The 17147-nt window shown below is 36.6% G+C and overlaps 1 protein-coding gene across 4 annotated transcripts in view; it reads right to left on the bottom strand.

The window, feature by feature from the left end:
• The window catches only part of LOC306860986 (histone deacetylase 7-like), an 87450-nt gene that overhangs the window by 42075 nt on the left and 28228 nt on the right, over positions 1–17147 (bottom strand). The window lies entirely within an intron of this gene.

Genomic DNA, 17147 nt, shown 5'->3' on the forward strand with positions numbered 1-17147 from the left:
AAAGCATTTACTTTTTATATATATATATATATATATATAAATACTTAACCCAAACATTTGAACGGTAGTCTGTATTTCTTAAAAATATGAAGTCTATTTTATGGGTGATTGTCATTATTTACATTATGACAATATGTTTATTTTTATTTTTTCACACACAATTCTCATTACCATAATGACACATTTCACTTTTTAGGTTTTTTATTATGTCTTGCAATACAGTTTTTTTTTTTTCAACTGCTTACACACATTTTCAAAACTTTGCTTGTTTTCAAAACTTTACACACAAATCCAAGAATTGCACACACAAAATGCAAAATGCCTCACATCTCTGCATTCAAAATAACACAAACACATCTCAAAAGCAAACATTTGCAAACACCTTTGCCATAATATTAATTCCTGTTAGTTTTTTGGTGTGTTACATAGAGAACTGTGTGTTGTGTTTTGCAAAAAGTGTTTTATGAAATGAGTCAAAGGCTGAGAATGAGCGTTTGGTTTTGCAGATTTGGTGTGTGCTTTTGGTGTTTGAGTGTCAGGTTTTAGAAACTGTGTGACAAGTAAAGACTTTGTGTGTAAGCATTTGAAAAAAAAATTACAATCTATATCTATTTATGCCCTTGTGTCATTAAAGCTAAAGATAATTATGTAATACATATACACATATAACAGAATAATAAATAGAACAGATATCTGGGGGTTTACATTGCAAATGATCATAAAAAATAATGTCACACAATGCAAAAATATTAATGATCCTAAAACAGGCTTCATTTTGTGTGACATATTCTTCACAGCCTTAATAAAACTGTTTAAAATATCATTACAGTTACTGAGATTGTGATGACTTCCCCATGTGACAACAAGCCCCGGTCACCCTACATCGTTTTGATGTAATAATTTATGCTGTTTAAATCAATTGCAGAACATCTCCACTGGTGGAGAAGGCAGAAGAAAGCAGGCGAATACACAGAAAAAGAGAAAAGAGATGGAGAGGGAGAGATGTGTGTATCGGCGCAAGCACATGTTCCAGCGTTTCCCTTCCGGCACATTCCACAGTGATATAAAGTCGGCCTGATTTCCATAACTTTTGCATGCTGCTTTAAGAATATTTGCATGGTACCAGTGACTCAATGGACGGCCTGCCTCACCCTCACCCTCAAACAGAGCAGACAGAAAAATCACAAAGCCACCGTGTGCATGTATGTCGGTGCATATCTGGGCTCTCACAGCACTGATGATGTCAGTCGTGCTGGCTCCCTGCCCAGGTAAAAAACCAGAGCGCTTGACAGATTTCTCATCCGAAGAGTTAAAAGAGCACTTCAGCCATTGACTTTTCAGTATTTCCCAACGCTTTCCTACTTATTTCCAACAAACACTCCCAAAAATAGCACAAGATCCAGTGCTTCAGAAACGGACTCATGCCCTTTTTTCACGCCTTAAAGCACACTTACTATTGTATTCCTGTGGATTGTGACTGCTTTGTCACCGACACAAAAGTCACTGAACAAAAAGGCTTTCTACAGCAGACCAATCAGCAGTGGGGAAAATGACTCACGAATGACTTCAACCGGTGAGGAACAATATGTACCTCTGAGCTGGTGTGTTGTGCAAGAGGAAGAAACTGAGAAACAGAATAAGAAATGAGATCAAAAGAGGCTAATAATAATAAATGTTTCTTGAGCAGCAAACGAGCACATAAGAGTGATTTCAGAAGGATCATGTGACTGAAGACTGGAGTAATGATGCTGAAAATTCAGCTTTGATCACAGGAATAAATTACATTTTAATATATATTCGCAGAAATGAATATTTTAAATGATTTATTTTTGAATTATATTAATTATAATTAAATTATACAGTTATTTTAAATCTATTGTTAAATGCATTAAAACTATGTATATTTTTCTGTTTATAATTCATGCTCTGTGAGTTGATTATGATATGTTAAAATCTATTGATATATTTAATCCATTGTGCATCATTTTACACATTTTACATCAGCTTTCGCAATAACAGGAATAAATGACATTTTCAGCAGTCAGTCGAAAAGTAGAAACTAAACATAAAATAGTCCACGGCTTAAGATTTTTATAGATTTTAACATATCGTCAACGTGAATTAAAAACATATGTTTTATCATATTTTTGATATTGTATTTAAATATAAGCTTGTCCAACTTTTTCATTGCATAGGTTCGATTTTGGAGACTAATATTAAATAATATAACTAATATGATTAAAATCTAATAAAAATAATAGATTAGAATAAAATAAATGTTTATTACATTTATATAATAATAGTCATTCAAAAGTTTACCTTTCAAAAGAGTAACATTTTTCATTTTTGTTTAAAGAGTCAAATTATCCTATTCTCAACAATGCTGCATTTATTTGCTTAATAATAAATTAAAAATTGAATATTGTGAAATATTATTACAATTTTAAATATCAGTTTTCTACCGTAATATATCTTAAAATGCAGGTTTGCCATCACAGGAATAAACTACATACATATTAAAACATTGTAAATATATTTCTGATACAACTATATTGTCATATTACTGTTTTTACTGTATTTTTGATCAAGAAATGCAGGCTTGGTGAGCATAAAAGCATAAGTAATATTATCAAAAGAGGCAAAATGATATGGCATTTGAAGATTTAGTTGAAAAACTGAATGGGAGCAGCAAGAGAACGGCCAAAAGTGACCCGCTGGAGATGTTTACACGTCAAGGGATGTCCTGACATGTTCTGACACAGACCAGGATCTCCTCAGCCCCATTTTAGGATCTTGAAATGGAGAGGAGGAACATCTTGGCACCGCAGCCCTGGATGCCAAACGTGTTTTGAGTTCTTGCTTCTCTGAGCTCTCAACATCCAGCGTTCCCTGGATTCAACATTCCCACCCAGACCCAGTGAACATGATCCACAGCGCTCCACTGTATTCCAGGAAATAACACGACTCCCACATTTCTCTTTCCTTAGCATTCCCTTCCTGATAACACGTCCTATATTCCACCCTGGATTATTCCAGCATTGCATGGCATTCCCAGAAATGACCTGTCGGCCCAGGCTTGAAAGCTTCAGGAAAGGTGGAATTGAGCAATATGGTGTTTTCCGACCTTTGGCGTGCTACGGATATGAATAATCGTACAAAAAAGTACTATGCTACTATCACGCTACTTGAAGCACCTTGTAAATCTATGAATATGGTAATCATTCAGTACCAAATACGTTTATAACACCTGTTATGATCATTTATAGTACAATAAATAAATGAAACATGAATACATGTGTGTGTGCATTGAGGCAAGCAGTGTGTGATTGTATGCATGCATTTTTTGTACTCCTACTCAGAAAGGCAAACAATAGTGTAACTGAGCCAACTTAACAGGAACAGGCCAACAAATACACTAATAAAAGTAACAGACAAGCAGATGTGCAGTGGAATGCACACAGGAATGTGTGTGTGTGTGTGTGTGTGTGTGTGTGACGGGACATCTTCCTTCAAAGTGTCTGCAGGAAAATATGTGTAAGTATGAATCTGCTTCTAAGGAAACTGTGAGTTGGTGAATATAAGCGTGTGAAACTAAACTGGTTGTCTAAAGGGAGAAATTATTTTTTCATGAACAAACACTTGAGTTTCAGTAAGGTCAGTAAGGTTTGTTTTAAAAAATATATTCATATTTTTATTAAGCAAGGATGCATTAAACTGGCAGTAAAAATATTTGTAAAGTTTTTATTTTTCAACCATCAAAGAGTCCTGAAAAAATGCATCACTGTTTCCATAAAAGATTAAGCAGCACAGCTGTTTTCAACATTGAAAATAAATTCAGCATATTAAAATGATTTCTGAAGGATCATGTGACACTGAAGACTGGGGTAATGATGCTGAAAATACAGCTTTGAATCACAGAAATAAATGACATTTTAGAATGTAATCAAATAGAAAACAGTTCTATTAAATTGTAATAATATTTCACAATTTTGCTGTTCTAACTGAATTTCTACTCAAATAAATGCAGCTTTGGTGAGCATAAGAGAGCAATAAAAAATCTTACAGACCCCAAACCTTTTATTGTGGGAATTTCATAGTGTTGTTTTTTTTTTTTTTTTTCAAGTATTTTGGAAATACCATAATATACCATAGTATTTCAATCTTGTATTTTTAGGGGTAATTGCTGGAAAGTGTTAATATTTTAATATTGAATATTATCTAATATTGATGTTCTCACAGTAAAAAAGCAGGTCTCGATAATATTCCATAAGTCTGATCATTTATAAAGGAATAAATCACAGTGTATAGTAATTATTTGTGATACACTAACCTAACTGTATTTTAGGACAAGGCACCAACTAGGTGCATGTTTTCCTTAAATGATGTAGACTCTTGCTCACTATTTGACTGCAGTTAATTACTTCCTGTAGCTGCCTATTTATTATGCAGTGAGGAAGAAATGCTGGCACGTCAGAGATAATTTTAGGTTTTTGGTTTTTGCAATATGTCACTTGTTCATGTAATGTCTACAGAACATAAAGTGTGAAGGAGTTGCTGACAAACTCTTAAAAGGCTCTTCAGTGGTTCAGTTCAGATCATAAAATCCCCATTGCTTGCCAAGAACTATTATTTTGCTGTACAGGGTTCTTGAATTGAACTTTGAAGATTAAAGACCTTCTTGATGTTACATTATAAGTTCTTCAGTTCAATGCATTGCTTTGGGGTGGTTTTACATAAAATTCCTTGCTTAAAGTTCTGTTTAGAATTTTAAAATGGTGTTTGCCTTTGCAAAACATGCCACTGCGAAGCCAGGCTGTTGTCATGCAGTTGTTAAGGTGTTTAAAGTGCTTCATAACTGTGCTAAGCAGTTGCTAGGTGCTTATTTACTGGCTCAAGTCAAAAGAGCCCCCACCAAGTCTCTCAAGTCCTTTTTAAGGTCTATTCACCACCACCAGTCTTTTCAGTGCATAAATGCTAAAATAGACACTATTTTTAAACTACAACTAGATATATGGTCACAGAAGTGACAATGAGATATTTATTTCCATTACTAGCAACAGACACAAAAAAACACAAGTTCCAGTGTATAACACACTCCTACTTCCAGCCTCCCACACCCCGACCTGTCTGACCAGCACAACCAGTTTAAAAGTCCTCTGACTGTAAGTCAAGCCATGTGTGTGTGTGTGTGTGTGTGTGTGTGAGTGGGTGTGTGTTGATATAGTCAGATGCTGATTAACTTCAAAACCTCTGTGGATCAAAAACAACACATACAGGTGCCATCAAAGGTGATCTCTTGATAGCGGTACTCATACTCATGTAATCACACATAAATCAGAGAATACCGTTATTGCAATACTATATTGCAGCAGTGAACTGAATGTAACATTGTAATAAAATCTTCTTGAATTACGTTTTTCAGTAGAAACAGCACCATCAGGCACAAGGTCAGAAGGGTTCATTTTCTTCTACATAACTCTTAGTTTCTTTAGAAGTCATTCACCACCACAGGAAGAGATGAGTGACAGAATCATTTCTGTCGTATATCTTGAATAGTATTGATTTCTCATTTCCCACAGTTGGTCCAAAATACTACATACTCTCTCAACATCAAATCGGTTTTCATTGGCTGTGGTTTTGTCACATTGCACAGAACTTTCGCATTGAGGAGTTCCTGTAGCTCAAACTGTAGGTTTGATTTCTGACAGAATACATGAACTGATGCCAAATGCATAAATAGAAACAAACAGCAATAGAAAACCATACATAAAACCATTCTGACATGTTGTGAGAATTAAGAATGAAGCAAATACAATTATAAAATAGAACAGTTTACTTTGTTATGAACTAAATATCTTAATGATCCACCATCAGTGTGTTGTTTTGGCAAGGTATTTGCAATTAACATGTTAAGTGTAATTAAATATTAATAGTGGAAATAGTGAAAGATCGTATCCTTCACATTATGATGCACATCCAAGTGAACCAGATTATCAAATTAGAACTAGAAACTGAATAGAAAAAATGTAGGGCGGGACTTGGTTCTATACAACGGCAATAAACTGTAAGAAGGGGGTGTGGTTTAAGCAGACTAGCTGTGCGTTCACACCGTCGCCGACAAGAGCGTCAAAATTCGCTCTGGCCGCCCTGCCAACGACACTGTAGAAAGAACAACAGCTGTATAAGCATCTACATCAATGCATTATAACGTTCAGTTTATTATGGTGTCTTTACATGCACAAAGACAGGTAGAATCTGGCTTTCAGTGTTTTTATCTTTCATCAGCTGGACAAAAATCTGAAAGTGATTCCAACGATATCATTTCTCCATGTCATTATCATTATAGATGAAGTGTGGATTCCGCTATTCTCATAGAATTAGAACAATCATTAAAGGGGTCATCGGATGCAAAATTCACTTTTACATGCTGTTTGAACATAAATGTGTGTTGGCAGTGTCTGTACACATCCACCCTAAATTGATAAAAATCCACCCTGTGGTTTTTATTTAATCTCTAAAAATAATATCCCTTTTTCCAAATCAGGTCGTTCTCAGCTTCTTGTCTGTGTGACGTCACACAGACCCAGGCCCCTCCCACGATTGTTGATTGACATGGCCGTCTTATCTTAGACCCGCCTTCAGTGAGCTGTAACAGTCCGACTGCCATTGTTTCGAAGCCGGAGCAGATGTAGACAAGAATGGCTCCTATAAGCGACTGAGGTGTTTTGTTGTTGGATGTAATAATGAACATAGCAGAAGTCATTTACTCCCGGCATCTGAGCCGCTGAAGATGCAGAGGATTACCGTTGCTTTTTGAAGGGAATGCGCCCCCGATCTGCCTAAACACATCTATGTTTGCGCGAATCATTCATGAATCCAGCTTCACCTACAGAAGACGTGAGTATGAGGGGTTTTTTATGAATCTTTGCAAATCGCCTTTCCTAATAATAGTAAGCAAGTTTCGTGGATAAAGTAAACAGTCTCATGAGATCGGCTCATCACCCCACAGAAGAGAGGGGCAGGGTGAGCAGAGCTCATTAGCATTTAAAGGAACATGCAAGAGAGCAGGTCGCTGTGAACAGAGCTGTTTTTGACAGGGTAAAAAGGGTGGTACACTACCATTAAGAAATTTGAACCAAAGCATGACTTTTCATTAAGATCCTACAGAATCATATCAACTTGTGAAAAATGAGCATCCGATGACCCCTTTAAAACTGTATTGTTATAGTTATCATCCCTCAGTCTTAAAACTAATTAAGGATTAGTGGATAGATGGATAGAGAGTTGGACTTGTAACCCGAAGGTCATGAGTTTGAGTCTCAGGTCCAGCAGGGATTGTAGGTGGGGGGAGTGAATGTCCAGCGCTCTCTCCACCCTCAATACCACGACTGAGGTGAGACCCTTGAGCAAGGCACCGAACCCCCAACTGCTCCCCGGGCGCCGCAGCATTGGATGCCCACTGTTCCAGGTGTATGTTCACTAATGTGTGTGTACACTTGGATGGGTTAAATGCAGAGCACAAATTCTGAGTATGGGTCACCATACTTGGCCACACACCACTTCACTTTCCTTTCCCTTTTTTATTGGCATCAATGGTTCCATGAAGAGCCTTTAACATCCATAGATCATTTCCATTCCATAAAAGATTCTTTATAGTGGAAAAAGGTCTTCAGAAATTTTCTTCACACTAGGAAAAAAGGTTATTTAGGGAACCAAAAATGTTCTTCTATGGCATCGTTATGAAAACCCTCTTATGGGACCTTTATCTGTAGGAGTGTTGGTGTGAACGGGCCTGGTTTTGGTAGAGGTGGATTATGTTGGCTTGTCAGTCAGCGCTGCTGATCCTACATCACTTGACCTTCACGAACAAGTCCAGTCCAAGAACACCAGCTGCAAGGGCTGTGCTTTTGGCGTGAGCTACACAACACACACACACACGCACTTCTGTTGGCCAGCGATGTGGTCTGCAGAATGGGAAATGGAGAACAATAGAAGGCAAGCTGTCGATGTAAATCTGGGAGCCTAGAAAAAGAGCCGGTTTGTGTATTTGCGAGTGTGTGTGCTGATCTGAAAATAACACCAGCCAGCAAAACAGGAAGTGCGGAGCGAGTGACATCTGCTTGTCCTCCTTGCCCTCCCCCCTAACCCCCCCGCCGAGAGATGTTGATGTTAGGCTGCATAATTGGCATGTAGCTGCACAGCTATTCTGGAGCGGGAGGGAGTGACGTTTCTTTTTTAGCTCCCATAATTTCAATGCCCACTTTTGTTTGTTATGCTCATCTGGCAGTAGAGGAGGGGTGAAACGAACTTCCTCAGGGCAGGGAAGAGTTCAAAAAGAGAGAGATTTTCTCTTGAAAAGTTGGATTCTTGAAGGGTTTGATTTGATATGGTTCATAAAAGTGAAAAGTGGTCAACGTTTGATGTCTAAGTGATGACTGCTTCAACCGTGGCAGCAGTTCTGTGTGCGAAAGGGTTGTGGCGTGTGTGTAAAACCTTACAAAAACCTGTAGATAAGACCTGTCAGAGCATCTGTGCACTCCAAAGAGATTGAAAACAAGCCCTGACTGCTATATAGTCTATCATCAGCCTTAGGAGTGTGTTGAGTGACTAGCGTAACTCACACATACACACTCAAAATGGGCAGATATCTGCAAAGCTTTCAGGTTGTGTGTTTATTATCTGTGGAGATTAAATGCTGAGTGTCCCCTTGACCTAACCTGGCATTTAATGGAGTATTAAGGGTTAAACTAAACTTAGATTAATCAAATACTTATTTAGCTATACGAAAATGCAGGTTAACCAGCAGCCGGTAAATAAAATGCCGTGGTAGTAATAAAGACTCTTGATTTTCATTTGGTTTTAAATGTGCAGTAACTAATGACCACAGCTGTTAAACCATCCTTGTGAAAATATCTTACACACTTCATACACAAGAAAATATATTCACTATAATTCATCAAGAGCTCAATAAGCTCTGTAGTAAAGGAAATCAAGTGTTTGTATTAAACAGTCAGTGAAACGAGAGTGTTCAAAAATATCATTTATTTCAGTATAATTTATATACTATTATGGTATTTGTTCATTATTTATTAGCTTTCAATTTAATTTTAGTTTAAGTTTTAGCAGTTTTGTAGGGATGTTGTTATTTTTATTAGTTTATTCTAGCATTTTTTTATTTGTTTTTCAGGTTCAGTAGTATTTTTTATTTATTTTACATTTAAAAAAAATATTTTTTTAGCAAATTCAGTACTTTTAATTATTTCCAGTTAGTTGCAAAGACAACCTTAGGATTTTTCATCATTTTTTTCCCACCTAATATTTATTTCAATTTAAGAAAATGTTTTAATAGTTTTAGTTTAGAATAACAACTCTGTGGGAAACCTGTTTGAAAACAATAATTATATTTAAATTCATTTTTTTAAATTCTAAATGGCCTCAATCAAGTTGACCTCTTCCTCAGTTTGTAAAAGTGTTCCAGAGCATTTAACAGCAGATATAAGAAGCTTGTATTTTGTTAAAGCACTAAAATGTGTCTTTTTTTATGTGAAGTTGTCTGAATTGAGACTTCTTTTCTACGTGGATGAACTTCTCATATGCATGAACAAAGTATGGGCAGGCTGTGCTAATACAGTCTTGAAAAGACAGAAAAATAGCGTAATATTCAAGTTACATGCACATGAATCACAAGGCCACTGTTGGCAGAGGAAAATCAAAAGTGACACTGGAAACAACATAAATGTATCATTGTTACATATGATGCTTAAAGCTTCCATTAAAACCACATTAGCATACACTTTCAGTTTTACCAAAAAAGCAACGACATTATTGTCTGTGGAAATTGTCAGCTGGCCACAGAACTTGAGTATTTAACACAGAATGTTCCTTTAATAAACTGCCTGAGAAAACATCATTCCTCATGTCACGGCCCTGACCTCTGTGATACCGTCTATATCTCCTTAGATCCTGGAGATGAAAGCTTTCTCAGTGTGTGTGCGTGTGTTTGGAGGTTCAGAGAGAGCTGGGGGGTATGGGAGTGGGGAGCCGATCTGAAAACCTGACACTCCTGAGAAAGTAACTCAAGAGGCCCCCGGTCAGCCGCCGATGGAGCAAGAACCTCAGAAAGCTCCTGTCCGAAATCAGGGTGTGTGTACTCATAATATTTGCAATTTTCAGCTGTACTAAAACTTGGCCAGGACTTGAAATGTTAATTCAACCCTCTAAAGGATTCAATTGTAGTTTATGCATAAGGAAATTCATTTAATAGTAAGCAGAGCCGGTCTTTGTTTCTCCGTGTGGCTCATTTGTTGTGGTGCACTACATCATTGTTAACTATATTGAGATGCCATTTTTGATTTGACCAGACATACAGTACAAAGATAAGTTCATTTGATATCCTTTCATTTACAAGCACTCATTTGGTAAAGCTATCCTTGAAACTGATGTGCTTAAGGCAGGATTGACTGTTTGTTTATAGTAACACATAGTAAGCTGCGTTTGAAATATTTGGATTGTTATGGGAATCCAGACTTGTTCAAAATCAAACCTCAGAGCATAAGAGAATAAGATTTAGGTCACAAACATATTCCTCACAAGCATGCATTGAAAGTGTGTGGTATTTAATATATGTGACCCTGGACCACAAAACCAGTCATAAGTAGCACGGGTATATTTGTATCAATAACAAACAATACATTGCATGGGTCAAAATTATCAATTTTTCTTTTATGCCAAAAATCATTAGGATATTAGGTAAAGATCATGTTCCATGTAGATGTAAATTTCCTACCATAAATATATCAAAACGTAATTTCTGATTAGTAATATGCATTGCTAAGGACTTCATTTGGGCAACTTTAAAGGTGATTTTCTCAATATTTAGATTTTTTTGCACCCTCAGATTCCAGATTTTCAAATAGTTGTATCTCGGCCAAATATTGTCCGATCCTAACAAACCATACATCAATGGAAATCTATTTATTCAGCTTTCAGATGATGTATAAATCTCAATTTCGAAAATTAACCTTATGACTAGTTTTGTGGTCCAGAATCACATATGTCTTTGTGTTACTGTGGCAGTAACAGACCTCTGTACTCCAGGGGGTGATAGCATTACCTTCTTAATGTGTGTATAATTAAACACAATGTCTGCTTGTATACTTTAGCTTTGTCTTGACAGTAGTCAGCCTGACTGACAAAACTGACAGTAAAAGTCAAAGATATATAGGTAAGACACATCAACGCATCGACCATCTTGGACGCGAGTTTTCCCATATTTAAATTCCAGAAGTAATGGGATAACCTTTCACAGGTGAGAATGTGCTGGCTTGAGTTTTAATATGTATTCACTCAATATAACAGGTTTTTAAACTATGGTAACTTTATGTTGTGTTAGCTAACGCCTGAAGTCTTGTTGTATTGTGCTAGTTTAGCTATATAATTTGCTGCAGTCTTTTGCAGATATAGATATTCATACAGGCGTTTAACTATGGTTGCAGACACACAGTCCATTGCTCTCGAGTCACTCAGCCCTACTTAAAATGCTGAAAATAAATAAATAAAGCTGAAAATAAAAGTCAAGAAAAAGAAAATCCTGATACTCACTATGCAACATGTACATGCGCTACATTATGAATTGCGTTAACTTCGCACATTTCTGTACCTTTGCATTGATATACATGCATTATACGTCCATTAGTTCCAGTCTCCAGAAGATGACAGACAGAGGAACACAGTACGGGACACTCAAGGTAACACGATAGTCGAGTTGGCACAGGGTTTCTGTCACAGCTCAGTAGGGCAGAGTTTGTATGCATACACAGTATGTAATGCACGCATGTGTATGTGTTTTAACACACTCCGCATGTTTTAAGATTAGGGGTTCAGGACTATGTAAATACTTTGGTATGTTCATAAACCTGTTTTCTAAAGTACTTAAAGTGTAAAAATGGAGAGATGGGAGTTTATTGACTCTGCAAGAGTTGGCACTGGTTTCTGTGTTTAAACACAGTATGTAAGAATGTGTGCATGAATTTGTCACACTACAACTGTATGTTTGAGTTTTTGAGACCAAAACCAACTTGTGAGGACCTTTTGTCCTCAGTATTTGAAATTATTTATTAGACTTTGCTTCGAATCTAATAATGTCAACAGGTTTGTTGGTGGTTAGGTTTATGGTATTATATCTGAGTATGAAAACCACTGCATTGAAGCCTGTGTGTGTGTGTGTGTGTGTGTGTGTCAGGTGAAACTGAATGAGTGTGGAACACAGGCTGATGTATAATGCATCCTGAGTATAATATTCCCACACTGTCCTGACCCAAGTTTCCAAAACCGCTCATGTTCTCTGTCCGATGGCCCCTGAGCACCCTCACTTAAACATTCAACAGCAACACGAGCTTCAAAACACCTCAGTATCTGCCTCTCCGCTGCTGCGCTCAGCCATAACCACAACAATTAACAATCAACAATGAACATTTAACCCGTGTGAGGCATTACTATTTACTCAATCACTCATGCTTGAATTGCTATCAGACAGGTCTTTGGGAAACAATGATAAAAACACATATCCATCTATGCTGAGAGTGAATGATGAGGTAAAAGCTAAAATCTAAGCGATTTATTCAACAGAAACCGTCTGCACTGCAAGTTCTAGTGTTGTAGTTTTATCATGTCATATGCTCGCAGTGTGGACAAAACCTTCTGAGAATTCCATTGTTTTCATATGCAAACATGCACTAGATGGACAACTTTTGCAGCGTCTCACGCATGATGCAGTGCTCTAAAAATGTGGCGCTCAAGTAAAAATAGGCTTTTAAAAATTCCACTGCTCGCATGTCATGTTTTTAAATGCAAAAACATTCACTGTGTGAACTGGTCCAAAGGCAGTATTCTCATTCCTGTTAGTCGATAATACTCATTTATCGACTTAACCACATTTACTGCTTATCGACTGATCTGGAACGCTCTAAACCACATAAAATAGTGCTAGTCACATGAGAGATGCAAAGCTTATCAACAGAAATTGGCATTAGCATGTCGCTAAGCTAACAGCTTTTGATACTGTAAAAATGTAAACAATATAAAGCACAAATATAAAAAAAAATATTTTTTTTATATTTTTGCTGACACTTCTGAGTACTGGATGAAATACCGAGTTAAACTTAATTTAACTCAGTTAAAAAAAACTTTAATTTAACAACTAAAACTTGAGGTATTTTTTTTTTCTCTCTCTCTTTAATCCTGACATCTTGGTTTAAGTTTGTTGCGCATTTCAAGGTTATTAACTAAAACTAAAACCATAAATATCATTTTTTGATACCTGAAATAAAATAAATATTAACTGAAATTAAAAACACTTAAACTTGTTTTATTTCATCTAATTTCCTAATGTACTAAGATAACTAAAACTGAAATAAAAATGTATAAAAACTTTATATAGACATTTAAAAACAACAAAAACTCAAAAAAAATGACAAAACACAACACAATTACAAAAACTATTTTCTGAAAGCAGAAAATAGAAAAATAACATCTAATTCAAAATATTAACAAAACTACAATAGTATCTCGTCACTTCCTGACTGTACTGTATTTTCCTGTCAACTGAAGTGTCTTTTAAAATGTTTTAAAATACAATATAACTTTTAAAAATGGTTTTATTCATAACAAGATGCCAAGGTGGCCTAATGGAAAAGTCACATCATGTACATGCCTAAAATGAGGCCTGTAGGCAAAGTCACTGTGCTTTGGAACAGAGTTACTATGCACTGTTAATACAGACTTTTATTTAACAAAAACACAAAAGTGTAAAAATACAAATGAAATGAACTGCTGTAAATCCAGACAAGGTTTGTGAAAGTCCAATGCATGCTAACAAAAACTTGTCACCGTCTTGTCATCATGCAGTGACTAAAAAAGGAGTCATCACTGTTTATTTATGAGATCTCATGCATGAACTTTAGGGCGGCTTGACAAGATGCAATTGAAGAGCAAGCACATTGTTCTAAGACAAGCAAAAAAAAGTGCAATGACACGACTGCAAGAAGCAACGCATGGAATGCAGGACTCTCTCGTTCTTAAAAATGCATTGTTTTTCATTTCAGAAGTATCTGGTGACGGCATCTCTCTCTTTTTAGTTTTCTGTCTGGCTGTCTAATAACTACCCACACTGCAAGTGCCGCAAATAAGTGTTAGAGGCCCCAGAGGCCGACATACAGAACAAGGGGAGGTTTAATCAACAACAGAGGAGACCTCAGCCATTTTAATTAGCCACACACACACACACACATACACACAGAGCGACTCCCCTGGGTACACTGGCGATAGGGCCTGGATTGTTTGGTTTCCTGTTCAACTGAGGAAACACTGGTGATTACAGCTCCAGCCATGGCTACCTCAAAAAACAATCTGCCGTTTTATATATATACAGCCAGAGGATGGAGTCCGTTTTTGCAGTCTTGAGCAACACTTCTCTCTCTTGTTTCGCTCTCTTTCTTTCTCTGAACTATAATTAGTCAATAGTGTTGCTCCCCAGTGGTTGCCTTTGGTCAGCAACAACATCCTCCTTCGCATATTACCTCCGTATGTGTCTCGCTCTTTCATTCTGGCTCTTTTCTTCTCACGCGTTTCACAATGTGTTGGTTTGGGAGCCACGGGTGCTCGAGGCCATCCCATAAACACCAAAACAGTGAGTTACCATAGAGACCTTTTTGTGTACATTGAGGCCGTGTAAAAGTGCGACAATGAGAGGGAGTGAGGTGCTGGTTACGAGTGCAAAACGCACAACAGAAGAGAGACTAAAAGAGTGAGCGAGACTCTTCCTGTTTGCAGACCAAGTCTTCGTTTCCTGTTCGTGACTTCTTGTATGCGGCTATTTTTGTTACTGTCAGTTTCTATTGAGGTAGAGATAGCAGTTTATGTGTCAAGGCCCAAATGCTCACAAATGATAGTATAGCTACATGTTAGCATAGCTAATTTGAAATCTGGTGGGTTCCCCTAAAAAACTGCTAGCTCTCTTTGACACGCTAAAACATATTTAACTTTTTTGGGATTTGTGGGACTGTTTGCTAACAGACTGCTCTGGGAACACATTTAGGTTATAAAAACATTGTGGGAACACTGTTTTGAAATGTTTTTAAAATGTTGAAATGCCCAAATTTCTTGTCGAAGTTATATTGTAGTTCCAAAAAGGTTACAAGGTTACTTTTTCACCCAAAATATTACGTTATTTGAATGTTTATTTTTAATATTCTAAAAACTAAATGGCCAACTCAATGTTATTAGAATGTTTATCAAATATTAATAAAGTCATACGAATATTCCATAACCATTACTTTACGAATGTATTGTCTTAACATCTATGTAACATTTTAAATGTTCCCTGGATAGGCAAGCAAAGCAAGTTTGGTCAAATAAAACTATTTTAGCAAGTTAGCTATAGCTAGGTAGCATAAGCACACATTAAGTGATTATAATGTACTTATTAGGCTAAGCTTATTACTGGGCTGTGTGGGTTTTTCAACAAAGTGAAACAAGATAAATGGCCAGGCTATTTCTGTCCGTCTCACATGGTCATTCAGAATTCAGAACTTCCTATGAAAATGACATGTTAAATACCAGATTTTCATTGTGTTCTCTGACTTCTGTTATATCTGCTTTGATAACGTTACGTACAGGTGCATGTCATTCTATTCATGCCACACAAGCCAAATCTTCAGTGTTTCTCCTTCCTTGCACTGCATTTGAAGGAAAAGCAAACATACTTTCCAAAGCGACTGTGAGATAAGTTGACACATTTAAATAGGCCTCCCATTCTCGCTCTCTATTTTACTGTTGCTAAATCAACCTTGTGCAAGACAGGATCTCCAATTTTAGATACATTTGACCACATTCACATACACCCTCTTGCTCTGTTCTTCGCTCGCTTCTAATCTCACCATCTGTCTTCCCTTTCTTTATCTTGCAATCTATCACTCCTGTTCTGATATTTCCCATTCCTCCTGCTCACAGAAATCTAATGTGACTTGACTTAATCCTTTACAGTCCAAATTCATGCCGAGGCTTTCTTTTAAAATCAGCAACTCAAATAGCACTTACTATTGATTCCAACAGTTTAACATTAACATAAGCTACAAATCTGACACAAAACATAACACACATTCATTAGATTAACTATTCATTGTCGATATGGATGTATGAAATATACCCTTGAGAAAAGAAGTGTGCTTTATTGTGCATTACTGCTGTGTACTTTAAATGTAAAGATTAAAACATGACGATTTAAATACAAAGTAATGATAGTGTACTTTATTAGAATTTAAATCATCATGTTTTAATATTTTGTAAAACTATAAGTACACTATGAATATGAATGTACAACACATTTTCATTTCATTGTAAATAACATGCATTTAAATGTCTAAAAACAGTACATTCAGTTTCCACTTAAAAAAATTATTTTGAAGTATATTTTTATATTTATTAATATATTTATAATCACAATTTGTCTTGCTTAAATTAGATGTGTGACCTTTGGAATAGCCTTTATGATGCACTTTCATTGCCTTAAAATATTGCCTATATACAGACAATGCTAACAAAATATTGGAACAGAGTGAATTTCCTCTACTCAATGACTCTATAAGTCACAGACTGAAGTATTAAATGGTAAACTGAATATGTTTGACGGCAGAGGAAAACTTTTTGCTCTTTCATAGCTCAGGAGATGTAATGGATTATGTTTAAGCATCAGCGATGTCTCTCTAATTTAGAGATTCATTCAGTGTGTTTTCGTCCTGAGTGTTCCTGCAGAGTCCACAGCTGTCTGAGCTATTCAGACCCTTTGCTTCCGCGGCAGCTGCTCAGGACGTTCTTCCAGCCAGTGTGCGCCTTTGTGTACACGTGTGTGTGCTATTCTAATATTTAGAGCTGGTCGCAAATACTTGAGCATCTGCAGATTCACAAGCCGTGTGTATTCCTGTCAACAACAAGATGAGGGGAGTGTGTGCTTGTATGGGTGGAAGAGCGGAGGGATTATTAAAGCACTTTTTCAGTGTCGAAGTTTGTGATTCTCTTTCAGGAGCTGAGCAGGTTTCCCCTCAAGCCCAGACAACTTTTAACAACGCCGGTGTGTTATTCTGGGAGAACGG

The sequence above is a fragment of the Barbus barbus genome (genome assembly GCF_936440315.1).
Source record: "Barbus barbus genome assembly, chromosome: 41".
Taxonomy (NCBI): domain Eukaryota; kingdom Metazoa; phylum Chordata; class Actinopteri; order Cypriniformes; family Cyprinidae; genus Barbus; species Barbus barbus.